This window comes from Ursus maritimus, unplaced genomic scaffold (genome assembly GCF_017311325.1).
Source record: "Ursus maritimus isolate PB19 unplaced genomic scaffold, ASM1731132v1 scaffold_4, whole genome shotgun sequence".
In the NCBI taxonomy this organism is placed as follows: Eukaryota; Metazoa; Chordata; class Mammalia; order Carnivora; family Ursidae; genus Ursus; species Ursus maritimus.
In genome coordinates, this window is record NW_024426552.1 from 18610621 (window position 1) to 18623641 (window position 13021).

Below are 13021 nucleotides of genomic sequence, written 5' to 3' on the forward strand. Positions count from 1 at the left end.
TTATTTTATTTTATTTTATTTTATTTTATTTTATTTTATTTTATTTTATTATTTATTTATTTGACAGAGAGAGAGAGACAGCCAGAGAGAGAGGGAACACAAGCAGGGGGAGTGGGAGAGGAAGATGCAGGCTCCCAGCAGACCAGAGAGCCTGATGCGGGGCTCGATCCCAGGACTCCGGGATCATGCCCTGAGCTGAAGGCAGACACTTAACGACTGAGCCACCCAGGCGCCCCCTGAGAAGGATTTTGCTGAAAACATATTTTTCAAAACTTTAAGTTAGAAAGTAAATTTATCTGTTCATTTGAGTTTAATCCCTTTTCTTCACACATTGAGAAATTGTTCTAAACCCAGTTTGAAGTGAAGCAATACAATATATAACCAGATATTGTTTCCTTGAAATCTTGAAAAATAAATGCAATATGTATGTATATTTGGTATATATATAAATAAAGTGTCTGTTTTTTCATTTATTTGTATTTATACGCATATCTATTCATGTGTATGTATTTAAGTTTTCATAAAGATGCTCTCACTTCAAATGACAGAAGTCTTAAAAAGCTTCACTGGAAGGTATCTTCTAGAACATGAAGTCTGGGAGAGGACAATTGCAGGGCTGGTGAGTTCATCTGCTAGGCGATATTACTCAAGGCTCACCCATCCTCAAAATTTTGGCTTTAGCCTCAAGCTCATTCCCTCATGATAATTCTTGTCAAAAATATTTGTTTTATTCAAAAGGCTCCCCCAAATGACTTCTTTTCATAAAAAAAAAAAAAAATCACATGTCAATTTTTAGATTAATCATTTTCTGGGACAACGGATTCCCAAGATTAACTTGATCCGGCTGAGGGTGTGGTAAACTCCTTCATTCAGGGTGAGGCCAACTAGAAGGTAAAGTGGTCCTTTTTTTTTTTTTTTAATGATTTTTTATTATATTATGTTAGTCACCATACAGTACATCCCCGGTTTCCGATGTAAGGCTCGATGATTCATTAGTTGCGTATAACACCCAGTGCACCATGCAATACGTGCCCTCCTTACTACCCATCACCAGTCTATCCCATTCCCCCCCCCCCCTCCCCTCTGAGGCCCTCAGTTTGTTTCTCATAGTCCATAGTCTCTCATGCTTCATTCCCGCTTCTGATTACCCCCCTTTCTTTATCCCTTTCTTCCCCTACTGATCATCCTAGTTCTTATGTTCCATTGATGAGAGAAATCATATGATAATTGTCTTTCTCTGCTTGACTTATTTCACTTAGCATTATCTCCTCCAGTCCCGTCCATGTTGCAGCAAATGTTGAGAACTCGTTCTTTCTGATAGCTGAGTAATATTCCATTGTATATATGGACCACAATTTCTTAATCCAGTCATCTGTTGAAGGGCATCTCGTAAAGTGGTCCTTTGATCAACACTGCAGCTCTGCCAGCCGGGAAGACAAGGGGAGGGGAACGACTTACAGAGAAACAGCAACGCGCATCTGGTACAAATTCCAACTTTCTGTCACCCACATGTGCTAATATTTTTAGTTCTTTTATATTTGCTTTGAATTTGTAAATCAATAGTAGGCAAGTAAGGTAAGGAGTGTATTAATATAAAATTGCACCTTTCCGATCCTGATCATAAAATAATTAAAACAGAAGGATTTTGAAGCAAAAGGGAACCAAAGCAGATTCCAAATTATTAAAAATACAGATATTTTTAAATGGATTTATTCTGGTATTTTTTTTTAACGTGTATAAAAGGGTATTATTTCCTTACTGCAGAAGTAGAGATGGAAGCGTTAGTTAAACAGTAATATGGAAGAGATGTTCAAATTACCTTGGTCAGTCTATTAAGCATTCTACATTTCAAGATATTTAATGAAATCAGATTAAAGTGCACCATTGCATGATATACATTTATATTATGATGATTGTCCTCTTAGTTACCAAGTAATATTGGAAACTATTGGAAAATTGTAAGCATTTTATTAGCATCTAAACAGTGACTAAAGGAGGGGTTTCATAAACTAAAACAACACAAAACAAAGGCATTGCGTTTTGTGAGTTTTTTTTTTTTTTCTTTTTTCCAATTCATGAAATACAAGTTCCTCTCTCAGGTGATTTAACACTAGAATGAATATAAATAGCAACCCGCTTTCCTGGAAACATACCTCTTTATTGTTGAGTGGATATTTAAGAACATGATTTGGTGTCCACGGCTTATTCCCAGGTTTCTATTGTTCCCATACCTTCCTTACTGGTTACAGGGAACCACAAACCACTGAAAATGTCAAGAAAAAAGGGATTTGTCTTTTTTTTTTTTTTTTAAGATTTTATTTATTTATTTGACAGAGAGAGAGAGGCAGCAAGAGAGGGAACACAAGCAGGGGGAGTGGGGGAGGGAGAAGCAGGCTTCCTGCTGAGCAGGAAGCCCGATGCGGGCTTGATCCCAGAACGCTGGGATCATGACTTGAGCCAAAGGCAGACGCTTAACAACTGAGCCACCAAGGCACCCCAAGAAAAAAGGGATTTGGAACCTGTAGCTAAACTGCCAGACAGGATCACTGAGTAAAACATGGGGAAAAAAAGCGCAACATGGTGGATGAAAACTGAGAAACAAACACAGATCAAAAGCTTTGAATTTATGGTTTGCTTTAAAAGTTTTTCTTCATCCATACTCTTTCTAATCCAATTGCAAAATGGCATTTCAGATTAGCATGTTGGTCAGTAAATGAAATGAACGGGTATATTAAGTAAATGGGCTCTGTATCTCTTCACTAAAGCAACCGCAGCAGGAACAGGGGACTCTAGGATGCTTCTATTTCTGGGAGATGCTGGCAAGTCGTGGGAAACACTGGGGGCAAATGGCTGCCCGAGTTTCACTATTCTTGTTGAATCTTAACATCATTCTGCGATGAAACCCGAATGCTCCCAAATTCTCACGTCCTCAGGCATCACCTTTCCCTTTTCAATGCAGCTAACACATAACACAGCTTGGGTCACCTTCCTGTTGATGGCAGTAAATCTCTACCTTTCATGGGAAGATCCTTTGTCAGTTTCAATAGCCTAGGGATTCTTAAATGTTCAACAAATCCATTTTCAGCAGCTGCTTGTCATCTCTTGCTTGAGATGCCTGTTCTGAACACTCCGGTGACCAGTTTTTGCCCTCTTATAATCTTCTCTCTGGGCAATGATCCTCTGCACAGTGTTTGGTACATGCAAGGTCACACCTTCCACCCTGCCTGGTAACATACTCAGACACACACCATTCTCCAAAGCAAAAGGGCAGGGAAGCTAAAACTGCCATGTAGCATTAAAAAAGAAATCCGAAAGAGCAGAATGGAATCACGATGCCAAATATTAAAAATATAGGCATGAAAACAAAAGTAAAAACTATTTTCACAGTTGTCCCTGCTCCTTCGAGAGCACCCATTCTCCTTTACAGGGTTCCTTATTTCTTCTGGGTTCCCCTTCCCCCTCCTTTTCCTTACCCCTACCAGGCTGTTGCTTTGTTTATCTTTCTCAGGAGCCTCTTTCACGTATTTTGTCCCTCCTTGGAGTCCAAGCTCCAAGCCCCAGACTCAGATAAATAAACAAAAACTTCCTGTCCCCAAACAAATCCCACTTCTTTCATTTTGTCCTTGAATTACTGATTCATAGCAACCAAACTTTCAATTGCTATCTGTGATACCCACATGAAAGCATTCTGTTCTCCAGAGCCTAACGTAGCAATCTCTTGAGTTGACGGTCCTTTTACCTGGCACGGGTTGGGTTCAAGACATCTCCATGACTAACAGCTAGGTCTGTTATAGCCACCCGACTCATTGTGCTTACCCAGGTGGTCTGTCCTGCTACTAAAGGGGAGCGTGTCCCCAAAACAATGTCCAATTTCCACCCAAGAAGACAGAAGTGTCTTCTGACGCAAACATTGTCTTTTTTAGCTACAAAATTTGATGATGCAAATTCAACTTTTGCAGAAAAAGAAACTTTAAAATAAGGTTGTTGTTGCTACATGTATTGCTGGAAACTATTGCTGTGTTTTGTCAGGTAGCAGCCCCCTCAGTATACAGTCTGTTGAGCATCATCTGTCCATAGAGATAAAGTCACATCGACCTTTCCATTGAGGTAGGTCAACAGATTTCTTATATCTGCTTTTTCATGCTTTATGATATTGTAACATATTTTGGTGATATTCGTGACAAGTAGCAGCTGATTTTGTTATAGAGATATGTAAGGGTGGGTGAGGATTTTTTAAAAATCTGCTTGAAAATTTTCCTTAGATGAAATTGTGTTGATATTTATATGCTAATATTTAATACTTACATTGTGGATTTTCCAGCTTTGTTTTATTGTTGATCTTTAGTTTTGTACTGTTGTAACTAGAAAACATACTTGGTATGATTTTAATCTTCTTAAATTTATAATATGTGTTATGTCTCTTTTTATGTGCTTTAACCAGGGGATTCTTCTGTGGGTACTTGAAAATGTGTATTCTATTTTTCTTGGATGGAATGTTTTAAAATATATCCTTTAGAACCATGCATTTTGAAGTATGCTTCAAATAAAAAATGTTCTTGTTGGAAAAAAAAAGAACCCTTCAACTGAGGGTCCTCGTTTAAAATAAAGTATATTAGAGGGTGGGGGGATGGGTGAAATAGGTGAAGGGGATAAAGAGTACACTTATTGTGATGAGTACCGAGTATTGTATAGAATTGTTGAATCACTATATTGTATACCTGAAACTACTATAACACTGTGTGTTAGCTGCACTGGAATTAAAATTTAAAAACTTAATAAAATAAAAAATTTAAAAAAAGAAAAATTTCCCTAGACATCAACCAAATAATCAGGATGTATTGCTGGGAACTGTGATCTAGGAGGTACAGGTGGGATGCTATTTGAAGGTAAGACAAGCCTCTGCTATCAAAATGCTTCAGTCATTCTTTCTGATGACGTCCCATGCCTTAAAAACATGACTCTAGAGTTCTGCAAGTTCTCAAATTATTGTGTTAAAAGTAAAGCTGATCCATGTTTTTGAAAGTGCAACACTTGAGTGACAGATAACCTGTAGCAACTATTTTGGTAAACAAATCGTACTTTATTTGCTTTCTCCAGTGAGAAAATGAATACGATTATGTGTCTGAGAAAAGATATTTTAATGCTTCTTGGACATAGAAAGAATCTTATTTATTTCATTAAAATAGTCTCATGCTGGAAATGTATGCATTTTAGTTTTATTATATGTAGTGGAATATAAATTCATACTCATTTATTTCTCATTTGAAACAAATACATCTTTCTTGTTTCACTAACATTGAGTCATTGCAAAAATACTTCCTCCCACCCTGGGTTTGCTACAATTATACCAAATTCTTCTTTGGCATGTTCTGCCTGGAGGAATATCTGTTCTCTATCTCCATGACAGAATTTATCAAAGGGGCTGTGCTTCATGGCATGTCCAGTGACAGTGTTTCAAGAAAAATTGCTGATTGAAAATAATGTGCCACCCTACTACAGGGCATTGCTCAGGTAAATCTCTCTTTTTAATGGTTGAGGGTCGCTTCATTTCAGAGTAACTACGCACACATGCACAGAACTGTAGTTTGGAATCTGACTTTTACTCAAATGGCTCCTTTGCGACCTCTTAAGATGTTTTGAAAATATTCTTTAAGAGATCATGAAAATGTGATAGCAAATATATTCGTGATCATGTCCAAATGCTGAATAACTCAGAATATTCTATGGTGCTTCACCAGGGCCCTTTAAAAGTTATTCACAATCGTTCTCAGCTGCATTTTAAAAAATATAACTTGGTCTTGACAACACTCAATTATGTAGAAGAGGGCTCTTGGTTTAATAATATGTCAATGGGTGATTTGACTAGAATTATTTTTATAGTGGTAGCCTCTGTTTGCCAAAAGTTTTGAAGGTATTGAACAAATACCTCACTTATATTTTAAATTACATGTACTATAATACTCATATGTGAGTTTAAATGAATTTGTATATTTCAAGTTTTGTGCCAGAGTGTTTAGAAATTTAGGTGTTATGTTACTTCAGTTTTTTGATTGAATATTAGTCATAAAGCACTTTTGGAGGGGCTTTGGCTTTATCTGAAAAAAACTATAAAGAAGAAATTCTTATGTTGCTCTTTCACAAGTGTGACACAAAAATCATTTCTTAAGATGTTAAGCCATAGATGTCTACATACACAGACATACGATTTCAGAATGTAAATACTGTTGGCTATGTCTATGTGTGTATGCTAACGGTGATTTGACAACAGTAGTTTTCGAAAGTTTTTATGCTCACATGTGTAAGAGAAAGTAGAATCCTGAACTGGAACAACAATTAACACATTATTAAATATGTTCCACATAGGGATAGAGCTAAAGATTCTAGATTTACATATCTTAATATCTAATTTATTTTTTCTTTCTTTAATTCCAGTGTAATTACATACAGTGTTATATTAGTTTCAGATGTACAGTATACAATTCTATACATTACTCAGTGTTCATCACGATAAGTGTACTCTTAATCCCCTTCACCTATTTCACTCATCCTTCCACCCACCTCCCCTCTGGTAACCACCAGTTCTCTCTTTACTTAATATTTAATTTCAATAGAATCATAGAATGTTAGAGCTAAGGGACTAGAAAGATCGTCTAACTAAAATTCCTCAATCAATATAGATTGAAAGAGAAGCCCAGAGGTGGAATGCCTTCTCTATGGGCATTTGAGGAGCCCAGGTTGTATTCTTACAGTTGCACCTCACTGCTTCCCATCCAGAGCTAAGGCTTTCCATATCATGACTCTAGGTTTTTTAGCCAAGAAGCTGCAGGCTGCAGTGCCCAAGGGCTAAGCCATGACAGCCCTTAGTGGCTCATTTTCTTTGTCCATGGTGAAAACACTGTGAATAATGCATGTGTAGGCATGGAATTGCTTAGCAGCAAAACCAGACACTCTGGACCAGGGGTAATACTTACCTGGGCACTGGAAGAAAATCATCATTGAAATTTGTGGTAGTGGGTGAAGATTTTTTGAAAAAGCGTTCCATACAGAAATTGTGTATACGTGTGTGTGTGTGTGTGTGTGTGTGTGTGTGTTCCCTGTTAGTAGGGCCACTAAATATCACTTTTTAAATCCCTCTTTCCACCTCACTTCCCTCACCTCCCACCACCCACATCCCTTCCCTCTCTATCACTGAAAGAGAAGAAGCCATTCTTTGCATTTTGGAGGTCGTTCCAGTAGATGTATTTACTAGCCTTACATCGAAGGAGCATTTATTGCTTCACATATTTGCCCAGACTCACTAGTTGGAAATGCCATAAAACAGGAATTTTTATCATTTTTTGTACCCTGAACAAAGGATGACACTCAGGGACACCCAATAAATACTTGTTGAATGAAATGGTAGTTGACAGAAGCTCAGAAGAAATACAGTTGTTAGTAAAAGAAACCCTAGGTTTAAGATTCTGAATCCTGAAAAAAATTCAGTCACAATTATCCATGGACTGACATTCCATTCTAACACAAGGAAGCTCAAATTTCGAGAGGACTGGGTGTAATACTGAACCAAGGGATAAAAATACAGAGAATTCACTCAGAGAACACCTCCACATTTCCCTTAACATTATATGACTAATGATTTCACAAATTTCCTGGTGAAAAAAGGCAAAGAAATTGTCTAATAAAATATAATCAACTGTTCTATAATTTTATTTTAATAATTCACTTCTTTAGAAAACACTTCTACATCACAGTTTAAATAATTCTTCGCTAATACTAATTACTTCATAAAGTCTTTATAAAAAAATTCTTAAGGTACTTTGGGAAGTCTCTAGTTGGGCCAGAAAGCGGTTGCTAGACAAGATTTTGTTACTTAGGTTAGGAAGAACAGATAAAGAGCAGATCATACCTCAGGGGCTGGTAAGGTTCGGCTTCTATTTCTGTTCCACCTTGGCTACACCTGCGCCAGCCACATACACAAATACAAGTACGAATACAGTCAACTTGAAAGAACTCAGTACATTAAATTCCTATGGCTGCTGTGACAAATCACCACAAACGTAGTGGAGAAAACAACACAAATATATTCTCTTACAGTTCTGGAAGGCAAACATTTAAAATGGATCTTACTGGACTAAAATCAAGTTTCTGTCAAAGCTGCATTCTTTCTGGAAGCTCTGCGGGAGAATTTGTTTCCCTCACTTCTCTAGCTTAGAGACTACCTGCGTTCCTTGGCTTGTGGCCCCATGATCCATCTTCAAAGCCAGCTGTTTAACATCTTCCAATTTCTCACTACTTCTGTCATCATATCATTTGTTTTTTTTAAAAATATTTATTTATTTATGAGAGAGAGAGAGAGAGAAAGAGAGAGAATGTTCGTGGGGGTAGGGACAGAGGGAGAGGGAGAGAAATCCTAAAGCAGACTCCCCTCTAAGCATGGAGACTGATGTGGGGCTTGATCCCAGGACCCTAAGACATGACCTGAGCTGAAATCAAGAGTTGGATGCTTAACCAACTGAGCCACCCTGGCGCCCCATCACATCAGGTTTTCTTAATCTAACTCTACTTCCTTCCTAGTATATGGCATCTCATGATCAAATTTGGCTCACCTACGTAATCCAAGACAATCTCTCAACTCAAGATCCTTAACTTAGATCTACAAAGTCCTTTTAGCCATGTAAAGTAACAGATTCATGGACTCTGGGGATTAAGATATCTTTGCGGGGGACGTTTTTCAGTCTACTACACTCAAGGATTTTTTTCTATGATGAGAGAAACTCTAGATTGTTACAAAAATCAGAAAATTCCTGTCATACCAGTTTATTGTTCTACACCAATTCCCAACCATGTGGGGAATGATGGAGGAGGTACTGTTAGATAAAATTCGTAAGAACTTAATACACAAAAGACATTTAATAAATATACATTGTATGAATAATTGAACATTTTCAGTGGAATTCTTGATTTTTACTTTGAATCAAAAGTAAGAAAATCAAAGCAAGATTCTTTATCTCTCTGACCTCAGTTATGATGACTAACATGTGGAAGAAGGCAGTAACAAATGCAAAAGAAGAGAATCTACGCCATTTTATTTTAAACTATAAGACACCAGACATGGCTGAAAATCTCTTCTGATAGAATTAAATGAAGACAGAACTCAAAATCTGTGGCTCTTTCTTAAGAGATTTTGGGAGACAAGCTTAATTTTATGGGTTAAAAATTATTTCTTTTTGGTAAACTTTGACTATTAATAACCTCTTCGTATCAATCAATGCGGGTAAGCCCAAATAAAGATTTAATAAGACAATGGAACAGAGTACTTGGCAGGTGTAGTTGGTTGACAACAAAGCTAACACTGAATTAATTGACATGCAAAGGTTTGCATATGCCTATGGCTTCTAGATTAAAGACTTCAACATGATGCATTTCTAAATTCTTCCGCTGTATTTTTTCTTGAGCTTGATGCTTATTAGAAGGAGTGTTAATATAGCAGTGCCAGGATATTTAGTTCTCCACAATATGTTAGATTAGAGAAATTAACAACAGAGCTAAAAATAAAGCTTTTCAATTTCCCAACCTTTTCCTAGTTCCAACACAATTTGATATAGGTTTGCATTTTAGAACTGAAGACCGTTCTATCAACATAAATATTTTTATTGATTGCTTCTTGATTTTTTTTTCATTTCTTTGGTAACTTACAAATATTCATACATACTGGAACTCTGCTAATCTTTGATTCAAAATGCATCATCATTTAGATTTACTAAGGCTTGATGCATGACCACATCTTTAGCAATTTGTCCCTCGATCACTCTAATTTGGCTTTATCTTTTGAATCAACGCATCCCATATTTGGTGTAGCCATGAATGAAATTTACGCTGGAGCAAAGAGAAGTGGACCAGTACTTCAGGGCACACTGATAATAGCACCCTTGTGACCAACCAGCAAGATTAATTCCCATTTCTGCCAATAAGGGGAAATTGCCAAAGTTCTCACCTTTTTGACCAGGCATCATTTTATGGTGTCCCAAGTGCCCCATTCTGTCTGCTTTTGTTCTAACTTAACCACTAATAGATGTATTTTAAAGGGAGAATAAAAGGAAAGCTCAGAAATTCAGTGCACAGACATTTTAACTCTACAGTTACATTTATTAACCTCTTTCTCTAAACTGTTCAGGTTCTTTTTTTAATTGAGTATTCCCTTCCTTAATTTAGTATTTATGTTCATATTTTACCTGCTTACAAAAGGAATAAGAAGTTGTCTAGAATAAAAGTATTAAAGCAAAAAATAGAGACTAAACATGCTATGGAGATACGTGTCAGGCCTGTTTCTAAGTATTTTATATGTATTATCTCATTAAATCTTCATAAAAACCCTATGAAGTAAGTACTGTTTTTATCTCCACTTCATAGACAGGAAAACTGAGGCTAGCGTGACCTGCTCAAGGACACACAGCTGTCAAATAGCAGAGTCGAGATTTGGACATAGCTATGGCAGATGCTAAAGTCTATGTTTCTAATCACTATGCCCTTTGAACTACTATGCATGTGAAGTATACCAAAATAGTGAATATACTTAAGCATTACATTAAAATACAGGCTTCCTGATAACCAAGATAAGATGAGAAACCCGGACAAAAACATAATTTTCACAATTAATTCAAAGTAAACATGAAAGGAATAAGTCATTATGCTTCTAAACTTTGTTAGATATTGATTACACAGGACTTCGTGGGGAAAATAATATTAAATAGATTTAACTTATTTTAAAGAATTCTTCATATGGCTTTTTCTTTTTCATTTTCTTACCTTTTCCCCCCCTGAAAACAAGCATAACATAAAATGTAATTTAATAAAATGATATTTAGTTAATGAGTACAATCTGCTGGTCATTAAATTTGAATTAAAATTGACCTTGAAAAACCAAAGGGATTGGATGAATAGCAATTATCTTCTAAAATATAATTTCATGGACAAAGCTGATAAAATTTAGCTTGAGTTTTTTTGAGGAGAGATCCCTTTTGATTAGTAGATACTCTTTGAACCCTTTAACCTGCAGGAGGTTCTGTTAATGGGCTCTCATGGAGCTGAGATAACTCACCTGTGTTCTCACTAGGATGGCAGCTAACCCCAGCCTTGCACATATGTATCCATAAGAAATTCTAAGGGTTTCTCAGAAATAGCAGCTTTGCATTTGCTCTTGAACCTGGAAAATGCTGGTTTGAAACATTATAGTCCTGCTCTAAGAACAAAGTAGGACAGATTATGACCGGATCTGTTAAAGTTAAGTTAGCTCCACCCATAAACTTTGACCACAGCAAAACCCCATATTGCTTTTTGAGAATGATGGTGCTAATAAGAATCGTTCGGTTGCAAAGATCAAATGTTACTTTGGCCATGGGAGGTTTTGCTTAGAAATGAGAATTGCAATAACTTAAAGTCTTACTCACAGTACTGGTGAGAAGTATGGATCCCTGGCTGGCCTCATTTGTCTTCACCCATGCCAACCTCCCTTTTATGTTTTTTCATAAATCTGACTCAGCTTCTCTCTCAGCCCTTTCTTCTCTTTGTATTTCTTTTGTTTTCCTTCAGTTATGAACACTTTGATTCTTTTCTATATTTTATTTCCGAGTGTTCAGAGAAATACCTGTTAGAGTAATTTAATCACCAAAGTCCCTAATGGGCTCTTTATCTGGGGCTACCTTTTTAGCCAGTTCCAGATTATAGCCAATCCCTGATTTATGATGGTTTGACTTACAGTGGTTCAAAAGCTGTGCCCATTCAGGAGAAACTTTACTGTGAGTTTTGAGCTTTGATCCTTTCCTGGGCTAGCCATATGCTATATGATCTTGTCTCGGGGTGCTGGGCAGTGCGGTGGGTACAGCGCCAGGCTGATTTATTGTGATCACGAGGGTAAAGAACCGGTATGCTGACAATCATTCTGTTTGTCACTTTCAGTACAGTATTCAATACGTTACATGAAATATTCAACATTTTACTATAAAATAGACCTGTTAGATGACTTTGCCCAACTACAGGCTCATGTAAGTGTTCTGAGCACATTTAAGGGGGGTCAGGCTAAGCTATGATGTTTGACGGGTTAGGTGTATTACCTGCATTTTCAATTTAATGATATTTTCAGCTTATAATGGGTTTGTCAGGCCATTATTCCATCATAAATCGAGGAAGATATGTATGTATTTGTTTGGTTCCTACGGTTCCTGTAACAAATTACTGAAGAATTGGTGGCTTAAAACAGCAATTTTTTCTCTCACAGTTCTGGAAATCTGGTGTTGGCGGGGCTATAGTCTCTCCAAAGACTACAGGAGAAACCTTCCTTGCTTCTTCCAGCTTCTGGTGGCTCCCGGCTTTCCTTGGCTTATGGTTACATAACTCCAGTCTTTGCCTCTGTCTTCACATGGACCTCTCCTCTTTGTATCTTCTCTTTTGTCTTTTAAGGACTCTTTTCATAGGATTTAGGGCTCACCTGGATGATCCAGGATGATCTCATCTCAAGATCCTTAACTTGATTATATCTGTAAAGACCCTTTTTCCAAATAAGGTCACATTCACAGATTCCAGGAGTTAGGGCATCTCTTTCAGGGGAGGGCCCACCTTTCATCCCACTACAACCATTTATGTCCTTGGCCCAGGTGTTCTTCAATGGTACATTCCTTGGCTGGGTAGGACAAGTGCAATCCATGGCCAATGATGCTAAAAGAGGAGCCAGGACTAACCCTTCTTTGGAAATTGTAGTCAAGGACAAGCTGCTATGATTTTGGCAAGTACAATGTTTGGCTTGTTTAACACAGTGAACACGGTTAATGGAGCCTTGAAATGGGCCTGAAAAACTTAGTTGCAAGTTTTGTAAACAAAGTGGTTCTTTGAGTGGTATAGGATTATTTAGTATTGACCATTTGGATTTGGGAACCAATTCACCAAGAAAAGAATTTTATAAAACTAATAATGTCCTATATGATTAGGCAAATATTCCATATGGATAGACAAATTAGAAAATTAAAGAAGT